Consider the following 13,864-nt stretch of genomic DNA (forward strand, 5'->3'; position numbering starts at 1 on the left):
AAAAACAGAATAGATCAATGAAATTAAAAGCTGGGTTTTTGAAAGAATAAACAAAACAATAAAATCCTAGCCAGACTAATCAAAAAGAGAGAGGACCCAAATAAATAAAATCACAAGTGAAAGAGAAAGATCACAACCAACAACACAGAAATATAATTATGAGAGAGTACCATGAAAAATTAATGCCAACAACTGGGCATTCTGGAAGAAATGGAGAAATTCCTAGAAACTCACACATTACTAAACTCAAACAGGAAGAAATTTGAACAGGCTCATAACCAGCAAAGAAATTGAATCAGTAATAAAAAATTTCCCAACAAACAAGATACATGGGCCAGATGGCTTCCCATGGGAATTCTACTAGACATCTAAAGAAGAGTTAATACCTATTCTTCTCAAACTGTTCCAAAAAATAGAAAAGGAAGGAAAGCTTTTGAACTCACTCTATGAAGCAAACATTACCTTTATTTCGTAATCAGACAAAGACTGCACTAGGAAGGACAATTAGAGGCCAATATTCCTGATGAAACTTGAAGAAAAATTTCTAAACAAGATACTAGCAAATTGCATTCAACAGTATATTAAAAGAATTATTCATCATGATCAAGTGGGATTTATTTCTGGGCTGCAGGGCTGGTTCAATATTTGCAAATCAACCAATGTGATGCACATCAATAAAAGAAATTGGTTGCATTTCTTTTTAAAAAAATTTTGTAAATGTTTTTATTTATTTGTGTGTGTGTGAGAGAGAGAGATAGCGTGAGCAGGGGAGGGTCAGAGAGAGAGGGATATACAGAATCTGAAACAGGCTCCAGGCTCTGAGCTAGCTGTCAGCACAGAGCCTGATGCGGGGCTCAAACCCATGAACTGTGAGATCATGACCTGAGCCGAAGTCAGACGCTTAACCGACTGAGCCACCCAGGCACCCCTAAAATTGGTTGCATTTCTATACACCAGTGATGAAGCAGGAGAAAGAGAAATCAAGGAATCAATCCCATTTACAATTGCACTAAAATCAATAAAGTACCTAGGAATAAACCTAACTATCAGTAAAAGTTCTGTATGCTGAAGACTATAAAAACCTTATGAAAGAAATTGAAGAAAGCACAAAGAAATAGAAAAACATTCTGTGCTCATGAATCAGAAGAACAAACATTGTTAAAATGTTTGTACTATCCAAAGCGATCTGTACATTCAATGCAACTGCTATCAAAATAACACGGCCATTCTTCACAGAGCTAGAAAAAGCAATTCTAAAATGTGTAGGGAACAAGAAGAGACCCAGAATAACCAAAGTAATGTTGAAAAATACCAAACCTGAAGGCGTAACAATATTGGTCTTCAAGCTATATTACAAATCTGTAATCTTCAAGACAATATGCTGTCACAAAAAACAGACACATAGATCATTGGAACAGAATAGAGAACCCAGAAATGAACACACAAATATATGGCCAACTAATCTTCGATGAAGCAGGAAACAATATCTAATGGAAAAAAGACAATCTCTTCAGCAAATGATGCTGGGAAACTGTACAGTGACATACAGAAGAATGAAACTGGACTACTTTCTTACACCGTACACAAAAATAAATTCAAAATGGATGAAAGATCTAAATGTGAGATAGGAAACCATCAAAATCCTACAGAAGAAAACAGGCAGCAACTTCTTTGACCTTGGCCACAGCAATTTCATATTGGACATGTCTCCAGAGGAAAGGGAAATAAAAACAAAAATAAACTATTAGTATCTCATCAAGATGAAAAGCTTTTGCACAGTAAAGGAAACAATCAGCAAAACTGAAGGCAACTGACGGAATGGGAGAAGATATATGTAAATGGCATATCCTATAAAGAAGTGGTATCCAAAAATCTATAAAGAACTCATCAAACTCAACACCCAAAAAATAAATAATTCCCATAAGAAATGGGTAGAAAACCTGAATAGACAGTTTTCCAAAGAAGACTTCCAGATGGCTAACAGAAACATGAGAAGATGCTGAACATCACTTATAATCAAAAAATGCAAATCAAAACCACAATGAGATACCACCTCACATTATGTCAGAATGGCTAAAATTAACAACTCAGGAAAAAACACTATTGCAATGTTGGCAGAAATGCAAAGTGGTGCAGCCCCTTCTGAAAACAGTATGGATGTTCCATAAAAATTAAAAGTAGAATTACCCCCATGACCCAGCAATTATAATACTAGGTATTTATCCAAAGAATATAAAAATGCTGATTCAAAGGGGCACATGACCCTAATGTTGATAGCAGCACTACCAACAATAGCAAAATTATGGAAAGATCCCAAACGTCCATCAACCTTTTAATGGATAAAGAATATGTGAATATTTGTATTAAATTTGTTATATATATAATGGAATACTACTAGGTGATCAAAAATAATGAAATCTTGCCATTTGCAACAATGCTGATGGAACTAGAGTGTGCTATGCTAAATGAAATAAATCGTTCAGAGAAAGACAAATATATGATTTCGTTCATATGTGTTTCTTATATGAAACAAAACAGATGAACATAGGGGAAGGGAAGGAAAAATAAGATAAAAACAGAGAGGGAGACAAACCACAAAAGACTCTTAATTACAATGAACAAACTGAGTGTTGCTGGAGGGGAGATAGATGCGGGGATGAGCTAAATGGGTGATGGGCATTAAGGAGGCCACTTGCTGGGATGAGCACTGGGTGTTATATATGAGTGATAAATCACTGGGTTCTACTCCTGAAACCATGTTATGCTGTAGGTTAACTATCTTGAATTTAAATAAATAAATTAAATTAAAAAGGAGAGCGGAAATGTCAACAAGAACACCTGTGAAACAAAATAAAATTAATATGTATGACCAGAGAAAAAAAAAGAAAGTCAAAAACAGAACTACCCTGAGATCTAGCTATTGCACTACTAGGTATTTACTGAAAGGATGCACATGTGTGTGTGTGTGTGTGTGTGTGCCCGCGCGCATGTGTGCACGCACACACACAATGGTACATTATTCAGCCTTCAAAAAGAATTAAATCTTGCCATTTGCAGTGATGTGGATGGAGTTAGAGTGTACAATGCTAAGTGACATAAGTCAGTCAGAGAAAGACAAATCCTACATGATTTCACTCATATGTGGAATTTAAGAAACAAAACAAATGAACCTATGGGAGGGTGGAAAAAAGAGACGGAAATAAACCCTGAGAGACTTTAAAGATAGAGAACGATCTGAAGGTTGATGTAGAGAGGTGGGTGAGGGATATGCAGGGAAGTGAGTGGGGGATGTGCTAGATGAGTGATGCATATTCAGGAAGGCACTTTGTTATGGTGAGCACTGGGTGTTGTATGTAAGTCATGAATCACTGAATTCTACTCTTGAAACCAATATTGCACTGCATGTTAACTAGCCAGAATTTAAATATAAATTTGAATAAAAAAGAAAAAGGAATATAAGACCAAATGAATATTCAGAATTATGCTGTAAGCATTGTTCCTTTCTATCTCCAAGATTAAGCCTAGAAGACCTGAACAATTTCTCTTCATGTTAATTCAAAATCTGAATGTGTACATCTATTTTTTGTAATTTCATATGCCCTCTAGACTCAGTATCATTCTAAGCAGAATAAAAATATTAGATAATTTCACTGATATTTCACAGGAATTCCAAGTATAGTGTACTTAAATGATTTTTCAGTAACTGTGCTGTTAATTATTGCATTGTATAAACATCTTGGAAAGTGCTCTAGTATCAGATAATGTCCTTTAAAGAAAATGAAAATTATTCTACATATTCCAACTAAGAACATTAAATTAAGGAAGCTGTTTATAAAGGCATTGTTACTGAAATAAAGAACTACCTACAGGCATGAACATGACTCAAATCCACAGAGACACAGTATTCAAAGTAGCTAGCTACTACCAGTTAATTACAGCTGCACTGGATGAGGCAGAAAATTTAAATTTCACATGTCTTTTTCATTAGTAATGTTTATTTTTTACTTGTATTTTTCTAAAATGTGTCACCCCGCAAGTACTACTCATTGATCACACAATAAATCCAGCCATCTTTTTAAAATTTAAAGTCTGAAAACCTTTTTAAAAATCTAAATACTTAACATATGTTGCACTGCTCTAAGTCAAATATCTCTTTCCTGTAATCCTAGAAGAACAAATATAATTGTGCAAGCCTTGTTGATATATGTACATGCTAACTTTGATATTTTTTTCCAGAGAGTCATCATAGTGTTTGGAGACTCACTTCGAATACTTCGTTTAAGAATTGAATCAATACAGAAATCTGGCCATGTGTAGCAACATGGATGGACCTTGAGGGTGTTATGCTGAGCGAAATAAGTCAGGCAGAGAAGGACAAATACCATATGTTTGCACGTATAGGAGGATTAGGAGGAACTTGACGGAGGAACAAGGGGGAGAAGAAGGGCGGAAATGGTGGGGGAAAGGGAGAGAGGCAAACCATGAGAGACTCTTGAATGCTGACAAAAACTGAGGACTGATGGATGTGGGGGGGAGGGGGGAATGGGCATGAAGGAGGGCACTTTGGGGATGAGCACTGAGTGTTATGTAGAAACTAATTTGACAATAAACTATTTGTAAAAAAAAAAAAAAAGAATTGAATCAATACAAAGACATTTGACTGGGCATCAAGTTGTCAGTTTTCCTTAAATGCTAAGCATGAAAATCTTCATATTTCTGTAAAGGAAAGAAAGACAGACAATCAGAGAGAAAGGAAGGAAGAAGGGCTGGAGGGAGGGAAGGAAGAGACAGGATTATTAAAGGAAAAAGGAAGGGAGAGAGGGAAAGGGAAGGAAGAAAGAGGAAAACAATAAAAAGTGCCTTAAAGTGTCTTCTTTGAAAGAGGGCATGCATAATAAATAAATAAATAAATAAAGATTAACACATTATTCATTCAATTAAAATTTGTTGAACACCTTTGCATGGACAACCTTCATTCAAAACGATAGAGATACAACTAACAACAAATAGTCTATTACTGGGAACTGACATTCTTGTTTGGGAAGCCACATTAAAAAACAAGCCATTAAATTGGAGAGTCCAAGAATATCCTGTATGAGGAAATGAGAGTCACAAGTCACATTTAGTCTTAAAAGATAACCACCATTTGTGCAGAAAGCAGAGAGGAACATTTCTGGCAGTGAACAGTTGGTATAATGGCAGAAATGGACTCAATGGGTCCAACAACAGAGCAAGGTCCATGAGATTAGGGACAGCACAATGAGATGAGAATGGAAAGGCAAGAGCGAAGAGGTGAGGGAAGCTAGCATAGACCAGAATGGGGATTCCAATTTATATAAATGTGATGGGAATATCTAAAGCTGAAGAATGGTATGATTCATGTTTTAAACATTTTTTAATATATTTTGGGAAGAAAAAATGGTGTCATTTATCCTATTTTTAGGTCTATAAAATATTATGATAGTTACCATAAATGCTAAAATGGTATTTGATGCTAATTTAAACCATTTCTCAATTCATTTTTCTGACTTTTTATTATACTGCCAGTAAGTCAATGGCAAAGACTTTACAGAGGTGTCTTCAACACTTCTCACCGTACCTAAAATGTAATATGTACTCCATCAATGTTGAGTAAATGAACAAATGAAAAAAAGTAACAACATATGTAAAGCCCACTAGGACATACATGTTTCTTCAAAAAAAAAAAAAAGTTTGGGGCGCCTGGGTGGCTTAGTCGGTTAAGCGTCCGACTTTTGCTTGGGTCATGATCTCGCGGTTTGTGGGCTCGGGCCCCGCGTCGGGCTCTGTGCTGACTGCCAGCTCAGAGCCTGGAGCCTGTTTCGGAGTCTGTGACTCCCTCTCTCTCTGGCCCTCCCCTGCTCACGCTGTCTCTCTCTCTCTCTCTCTCTTGAAATAAATAAAAAATATTTAAAAAAAAAAAAAAGTTTAAGCCAAAGGTTTTTCTCCAAATGCCATCTCAAACTTCACATTAGCCAGTGATTTCCTGGCTTCTCCTTGTTGAAGCAATTGATTTATATTAGTGGACTCAGTATTAACTGTGTTCTGAATTTTTCCAAAAAGTATTTGAGAAGAAAGTTTATTCGGTAATTATTGAAACTGTGAGTTTTATTCTAAATGCTCTTAGATCACTGAAATTTCTAGTTATAGGTATGGACAAAATATGTTGTGTATGTTAAAGAGGAAATCTTTGTATATATTTACTTGCGTGCATCTGAATCATGTCTTAGCATAAATTTTATTCTCTATAATATAAAATATTTCTTATAAAATGCTACATATTCCACTCTCACTGCATATCCCCTCTTTGCCATTAGCTGACTTGAACATGCTCACATTCTTAATGAAGAATTTTAAGATGAATTTAGGAAAATTCCATGACTTACTTCAAAAGCCAGTCTTTGGTTTCCTCTTGTTTCAGGCTGTGCTCTTCTGGGGAGAACATGTCAGCCTTGTGAAGTAGCTCTGTTTTGTTTTATTCCACATGGTGTCGCTCTCCCCCTGCCAAGGACATAATTATCTCTAGTTCTGTTTCTGAATTTGTTCGACTGGATGTTAATGAGGAAAACCATTATATTTATTTTAAATCACAATAATGAAAAAAATTCCAATTTTCACCGTAAGATAGCATGATAAATTTTCCTGATTGGCTCTCATTAATTTCAAATTTCAAAATGAATAGCACATTTTAGCATAAGTAGGCAATATATTATTTTGTCTTCCTAGGCTAAATCACTAAATTAATAGAAAAGCATTTACAACAACTTTATTACAAACATATTGTCTTAAACTTTTCTTAGAGTATTTATTTAAAAATGACTTTTTATTAAAGTATGGATTTTAGAAATTATATTTTAATTTGTTAAATTTAACTATTTGTTATGCTTTAAAACATATTTTAAGTTATGTTTAATTTATATTTTAGTTATAGTTGTAGTTTATAAAATACAACATTTTAAAATATAATATGTATTTTTATGTTTAAATATAAAATATATTACCAAATGATTTAGTAATTTTTTAAAAACACAAAAAATATGTTTGACATAGTTTAATTGAATTATAATTTTTAAAAAGTTGGTGCTAGGTGACAGTAGTGTGTTCTTTAGTAGAGCTTGTCAGAAGAACCTTTTGATAATGTTCACCCTAGCTTTTTGACTGTAGAGGCACAAATCCTTTGATATACTTTGACCATCACAGAGAGACAATCACAAGCTCTATACTTATCACTGTGCTGTGGTTGTAGTGACACAATATCATATGGAGGAACTCTGGAAACAAACTTTTGGTCTCAACTTCAATTCCATTATTATACATTGTGTGACCTTAGGTAAGTCTTTTCATCTCTTGGTGGTACTTCAGTTTCTTCATCTGTACTATGGGAATAACAATAGTTAAAAAAATCGTTATCATTGTTAGATGAATATTATAATATATATTATATACTCTATTATATATTGGTTTAATTTAATTGTTATATACTATATTTAACTATTCAATTATTATATTTTATTATTATGTTATTATATTTTATTTATATAAAACCATATATTATATACATTTATACCATTATATATTATACCATTGTGTGCATATATATATATGTATATATACATACATAAAATTAGGGGCCAATGAAATATTTTGATAAATGAAAAAAAGAAACAGACCAAAATTGAAGAAGATTTGGAGACACATATACTTTTATATGGTTCCATAAAACCAAAGCCATAATTTGGCTAATCCTTGTCTAGATTAGGGATTTTTAAATAGCAATAAAAAGATTCAGAAGTAACAAAATATATAACCTTCAGATATTTACTAGTCTGTAGGGGAAGAAGGATTGGATTTGGTCTTGGTGTGATTGGAAACCACAGGAGAAAGTTCAGAGGGGTAAAAGCTTGAGAAGCAAAAAATTACCATTACTGTTGGCATTCACATCTAAACAATGTGACCACTTGGTGATGCTTTTGAAAGAGAACTTTCATGCAAACAATGGTTTGCCCCTTAGAGGTCTTTCAAATCTTTTTAATTGTTGAATTCTATGCCTCAAAAATACATGTAGTAGAGCAGAAGGTACTGGTGTGAGAAGAGTAGAATGCAAGAGGCATTAAAATATATAAAGTCCAACCTTGAATATTTTACAAACAAGTATACTTGATAGAAAAAGTCTAAGTTTTATGCATATATATTAATTTTTTTCTTTCCAAAATTTTCTAAGCAACTCAAAAACAGTTGTAAAATTGTTCCTTTCTATCATAGACCTAGTCAAGTGATAACATGATAGAAATTTAATTGTTGAACATAATTTATGGAACCAAATTAAGGCTCAAATTCTAATATCACAATAAAACTCAGAAAAGTGATATACAAAGGCACCTGAGATTTCAGATGATCTAAAATTCTATCCAGTTGTAATAAAATTGGGAGTAAAACATATGATCTCTTTTATGTGATTGATTGGATTAAACAGGTGACTTATGAATGCATTTTTTAAACTTGTTTCTTTAATTTAAAAAAATGTTTATTTATTTTTGAAAGAGAGAGAGAGAGAGCATGAGTGGGAGGGGCAGAGAGAAAGGGACACAAAATCTGAAGCAGGCTCCAGGTTCTGAGCTGTCAGCACAGAGCCCAACACAGGGCTGAAGCTCACAAACCACAAGATCATGACCTGAGCCAAAGTCGGACACTCAACCAACTGAACCACCCAGGTGCCCCAACTTATGAATGCATTTTTATTATTACTATTATAAATATTGTGCTTATAGTTTTCCAATTATTTTACTAGACTGTATGTGTATGCAAATATGTATGTAAGTTTTTCCTGCACATAAATTAGGTCATACTATGGGCATTTTGCTGCACATTTATTTTATTATCACTCAATATTCAGTCATTTATTAAATAAACATTTAATGATGACTCTCTCCATGTCAAGTTAATTGTGAGGTGCAGTGGGAATTAGGACATGAATGACTGAATAGGAAACTACAGTACAATATGATCAGTGAACTGAGGTTATGGACCACACAGAGATGTATGGAAGCATCTTGCCATTGGTGATTAGAAAAATCTTGGAAGAGGCCATGACTAAGTTGATATTAAAAAAGGAGGAGTTATTGAAGATAAACCAAACAATGTGTGAAAATTTAAAAATATAACAAAGAGGACATGGCATGTTAGAGCTGTGGAAAACGTCCAGAGAGCCTAACCAGTGAGAATGGGCTAGCCCACAAACTGCTTTCTGCTCCTGCTGAGGATGCCCCTGAGAGATATATAAAGCCACTGAGGCCTTTCAGCAAGTATACTATATTACGAAAAGTTTTGCTTTTTAAAAAGTTCAATCTGGTTACAGCTTGGAGAATGGACTGGAGTCTGACAAATTTGCAATTATAGATACACTTAGGAAATGGATATAATTCCCAATCAAAGATAAAGCTACCAAAGATATTAAAGCTAGGAGAAAAGAGGATGGAAAAATTTGTGGAAAATTGGGAGACTAGGGTGTAATAAATAAAATAGATATGTATCAGTAAGGGGTCTTAATGGATTACAACTGAGATGGTGTAACAGATGGTGTGTATCAGAGTTAGCCTGCCCTTATCCTAATTTATCAGACCGCAAGTGTCACCATAATGCACACCCTTACCTATGCTGGTATTCTAGCTTGTCAGAATCTAGACTGAGAATGTTGTTAGATCATGTTTTCTCCTTAGATATTTTTTTAAGAAACAAAGAGAGAGAGAGAGGAGAAGAGAAGGAGGTGGAAAGGAAGAAAGGAGAGATTGACCATGAGGCGAAGAAATGAAAAAGAAAGTAAAAAAGAAAGAATAGAGCGTTAGTATAAAGAAGTCAATAAAATCGTAATGCTTTCTTTCATACAAACTTGGCTTTTAATCTTGACTTCATCACTTAAAGGCACGCAAGTTTTACAAGTTGTTTGATGTTTCTATACTCAGTTTCTTCATTTGTAAAATGTAATTTCTTTTCTTAAATTTTTTTAACAATTATTTATTTTTGAGAGACAAAGAGTGACAGAGCATGAGCAGGGGAGGGGCAGAGAGAAGGAGGGAGACACAGAATCTGAAGCAGGCTCCAGGCTCCGAACTGTCAGCACAGAGCCCGACACAGGGCTTGAACCCATGGGGCTCAAACCCATGAGCCGTGAGAATATGACCTGAGCCGAAGTTGGATGCTTAACCAACTGAGCCACCCATGCTCCCCATGTAAAGTGTAATTTCTCAAGGATTTTACTAACTAGTATGATAAAACATATAAGGTGCTGTTTTAAAACAGTGTCTGAAATATAATAAGTTATTTAAAAATATGTCTCTCTTTCTCAGTCTTCACAGTCTATTGATTTTCTATTCTATGCCAGGCACAATCAGGCATTAAATTATGTATAGTAATTAAGAGCATAGGCCAAAATGCAGAAGTGTGTGTGTGTGTATGTGTGTGTGTGTGTGTGTGTATTTGAAAGCATCAGAGAGCTACCAAATTAGGAACACTTGTGGATTGTGAGAACAAGATGCAGGAGTTCAGGTTGATAATGTAAGCCCTACATTCTGTGTTGCTTTTCCTATTTAGATATTTTGATTTTTGTTGAGACTTCTGAATGGTTGAAATCTGGCAGAGGTTTCAAAAGCCTTTGGAGTTATGAGGACAAAAATTGGAGTTCAGAGCTCATGAACAATAAGGAAACATTTTAATACCATAGGCTCTCAGCTGGAACCCCTTAAAGGACTATGTGCAACTAATTGGGGTGATTCAGAAATAGATCATCTCTTAAAAATTCAGAAGCCCTGCTCTGGATAAACTCTCATTAGCATTAAGTTAATCTACAGCTATCCTTGCCAGAGTAACAGTAAATCCTCTATGGAAGAAAACGTTATTCAGATCTACATCTAATTATTTCTTCATAGACCATTTCTGGAGTTCAACAAGATTTTCAATCATATCAGGACACAACTTCACACAATTTAAAACCAAGAGAAGAAATAGACTATAAAAACAAACCTACAACAGGCATTTTGGAGCTTTCAAATGCAGTAATTAATTGAACTTAATAACCCAGTTGATGTTTTTAGTAGGAGATTGTACACAGCTGAAGAGAAAATTAGTAAACTCAAAGATGTATTGGAAGAAATTCATAGATTAAAATTCAGAAAGCCTAAAAGTTAGAAAAATTTGAAAAACAAGAGATATATAAAAGCTTTAACATATATAATGTGGAGCTTTAAAAAAAGAAAATGGGATAGAAAAGTATTTCAAAGATATCAGGGATTTTTCAAAATAAATTATAAACAAGAATCCACAAGTTAAAGGCAGACTTTACAACTAAAACACAATTTAAAAAATTATACCTAGATGCATCACAGCAATGATTAAATTAAGGATTTTTTAGTTTTTAAATTTATTTGAGAGAGAGAGAGAGAGAGAGAGGGAGAGAGAGAGAAATATTAGGAGGGGCAGAGAGAGAGGAGGAGAGTTTCCCAAGCAGGCTGCTCCATGCTGTCAGTGTGAAGCCTAATGTGGGGCTTGAACTTACAAACTGTGAGATTATGACCTGAGCCAAAATCAAGAGTGGGATATTCAATCAATTGAGTCACCCAGGGATCCCTAAATTAACTGATTTTTATTTATTTATTTATTTATTTATTACAAATAGTTTATTGTCAAATTAGTTTCCACATAACACTCAGTGTCCATCCCCACAAGTGTCCTCCTCCATGCTAACTGATTTTTAAAAGCGTCTTAGAAGAGTGTCTGGAAAAATAAACACCCTATTATTGTAGTTAATTTTTTTACTATTATTTTTGTTATTTATACCTATTTTTTTCTATGTAAGAAAACTGGATTATCTGGTGAATCAATTTAGAAGTGTGTGATGATATATCATTCATCTAAGATATTGACATTGAACAATCTCTTACAAGTATATATTTTTATGTGTTGTACAAATCTTTTCATGTGTTTAATGTGTATCTTTTTAAAGTTCCTTAAAGCAAGTTGATACTATAATTCTCAACAATAACAAAAGTGACAGGATAATGGAATCATAAAACTGAGTGTTTACCACCAACAAAACAACACAAATAGAACTTTTGAGTGATATATTTCAGAAGAAAACAAAGAAAGCAACTTGGTTGTAGGAAGAGTAGAGTGCAAAGCAAATAGTAATACTAAGTAAACTTAAGCAAATGTTATTTATATAAAATAATTAAAACCACATGTATAAATTGTCATGCTTTTTAAAAAGATAAAGTATAAAAAAGTAAAGCAAAGCCAATAAGTAACAGAAAAAGAAAAAGAAAAAATGAAAAGAAATAACAAAGAAAGCAAAAACTATGAAAAGCAAGACATACATAAAGCTCAAAGTAAGATAATAAAAATAAATCTACTCATCATAGCTGTTAATAACTAAATTTGCCAATTACAATACATAAGTGATCAGATTTGTTTAAAAAAAAAATCCAGCAACATGCTATTTTTAAAAGGCATATCTAGATGTGCCTGGGTAGCTGAGTCGGTTGAGCATCTAACTCTTGATTTTGTCTCAGGTCATGATCTCACAGTTGTGAGATTGAGTCACGGATCGGGCTCCATGCTGATCTTGGAGCCTGCTTGGGATTCCCTCTCCCTTCCTCTCTCTGCCCCTTCCCAACATGCTTGCAGAGGTATGTGTGTGCTCTCTCTCTCAAAATAAATAGATAAACTTTTAAAAAGGTATATCTAAAACATAAGAACAAAGAAATATCAAATATAGAAAAGATACACAAATACAAACGGAAGAAAACTAAAGAAAAGCCCTTAATTTAGTGGAAAACAAGTATTAAGACCTAAAATAATCATTGGACAATTCAAAACCACACTTAGATACCACCTCACGCTGGTCAGAGTAGCTAAAATGAGCAAATCAGAGGACACAAATACTGGCGAGGATGTGGAGAAATGGTCACCCTCCTACACTGTTGGTGGCAATGTAAACTGGTGCAGCCCCACTGGAAAACAGTGTGGAGGTTCCTCAAAAAATTAACACTAGAACTCCCCTATGACCCAGCAATAGCACTGCTAGGAATTTACCCAAGGGACACAGGAGTGCTGATGCAAAGGGGCACATGTACCCCAGTGCTCATAGCAGCACTCTCAACAATAGCCAAAACATGGAAAGAGCCTAAGTGTCCATCAGTGGACGAATGGATCAAGAAGATGTGGTTTATCTATACCATGGAATACTACATGGCAATGAGAAAGAATGAAATCTGGCCATGTGTGGAAACATGGATGGACCTTGAGGGTGTTATGCTGAGCGAAATAAGTCAGGCAGAGAAGGACAGATACCATATGTTTTCATGTATAGGAGGATTGAGAGGAACTTAATGGAGGACCGTGGGGGAGAAGAAGGGGGAAATAGTGGGGGAGAGGGAGAGAGGCAAACCGTGAGAGACTCTTGAATGCTGAGAACAAACTGAGGGCTGATCCGGTTGGGGGGGAGGGGAAGGATGGTGATGGGAATGGAGGAGGGCACTTGTGGGGATGAACACTGGGTGTTATGTGGAAACCAACTTGACAATAAACTAAAAAAATAAAATGATCATTGGACTAAATAGGTAAACAGAACATTTGAATTAAAAGCTCAGAAATTTTGAGATGCATTGCCTGATTTCAAATCCTGGCAGTACAATTTACAAGCTTTTTGACTTTTTTTTTTTAAAGATATATTTATTAGCCATTTCAATACTCTCTTTTTTGAAGGACCAGTTCAAAACAGTTTCCATGTTTGTGTTTTTTTTTTTTTTTGACTGAATACATTACTTAGTTTGAAAATCCTTTTTTACTTATATGT

The sequence above is a fragment of the Hyaena hyaena genome, unplaced genomic scaffold, assembly GCF_003009895.1.
Source record: "Hyaena hyaena isolate Hyena2069 unplaced genomic scaffold, ASM300989v1 scaffold_368, whole genome shotgun sequence".
Taxonomy (NCBI): Eukaryota; Metazoa; Chordata; class Mammalia; order Carnivora; family Hyaenidae; genus Hyaena; species Hyaena hyaena.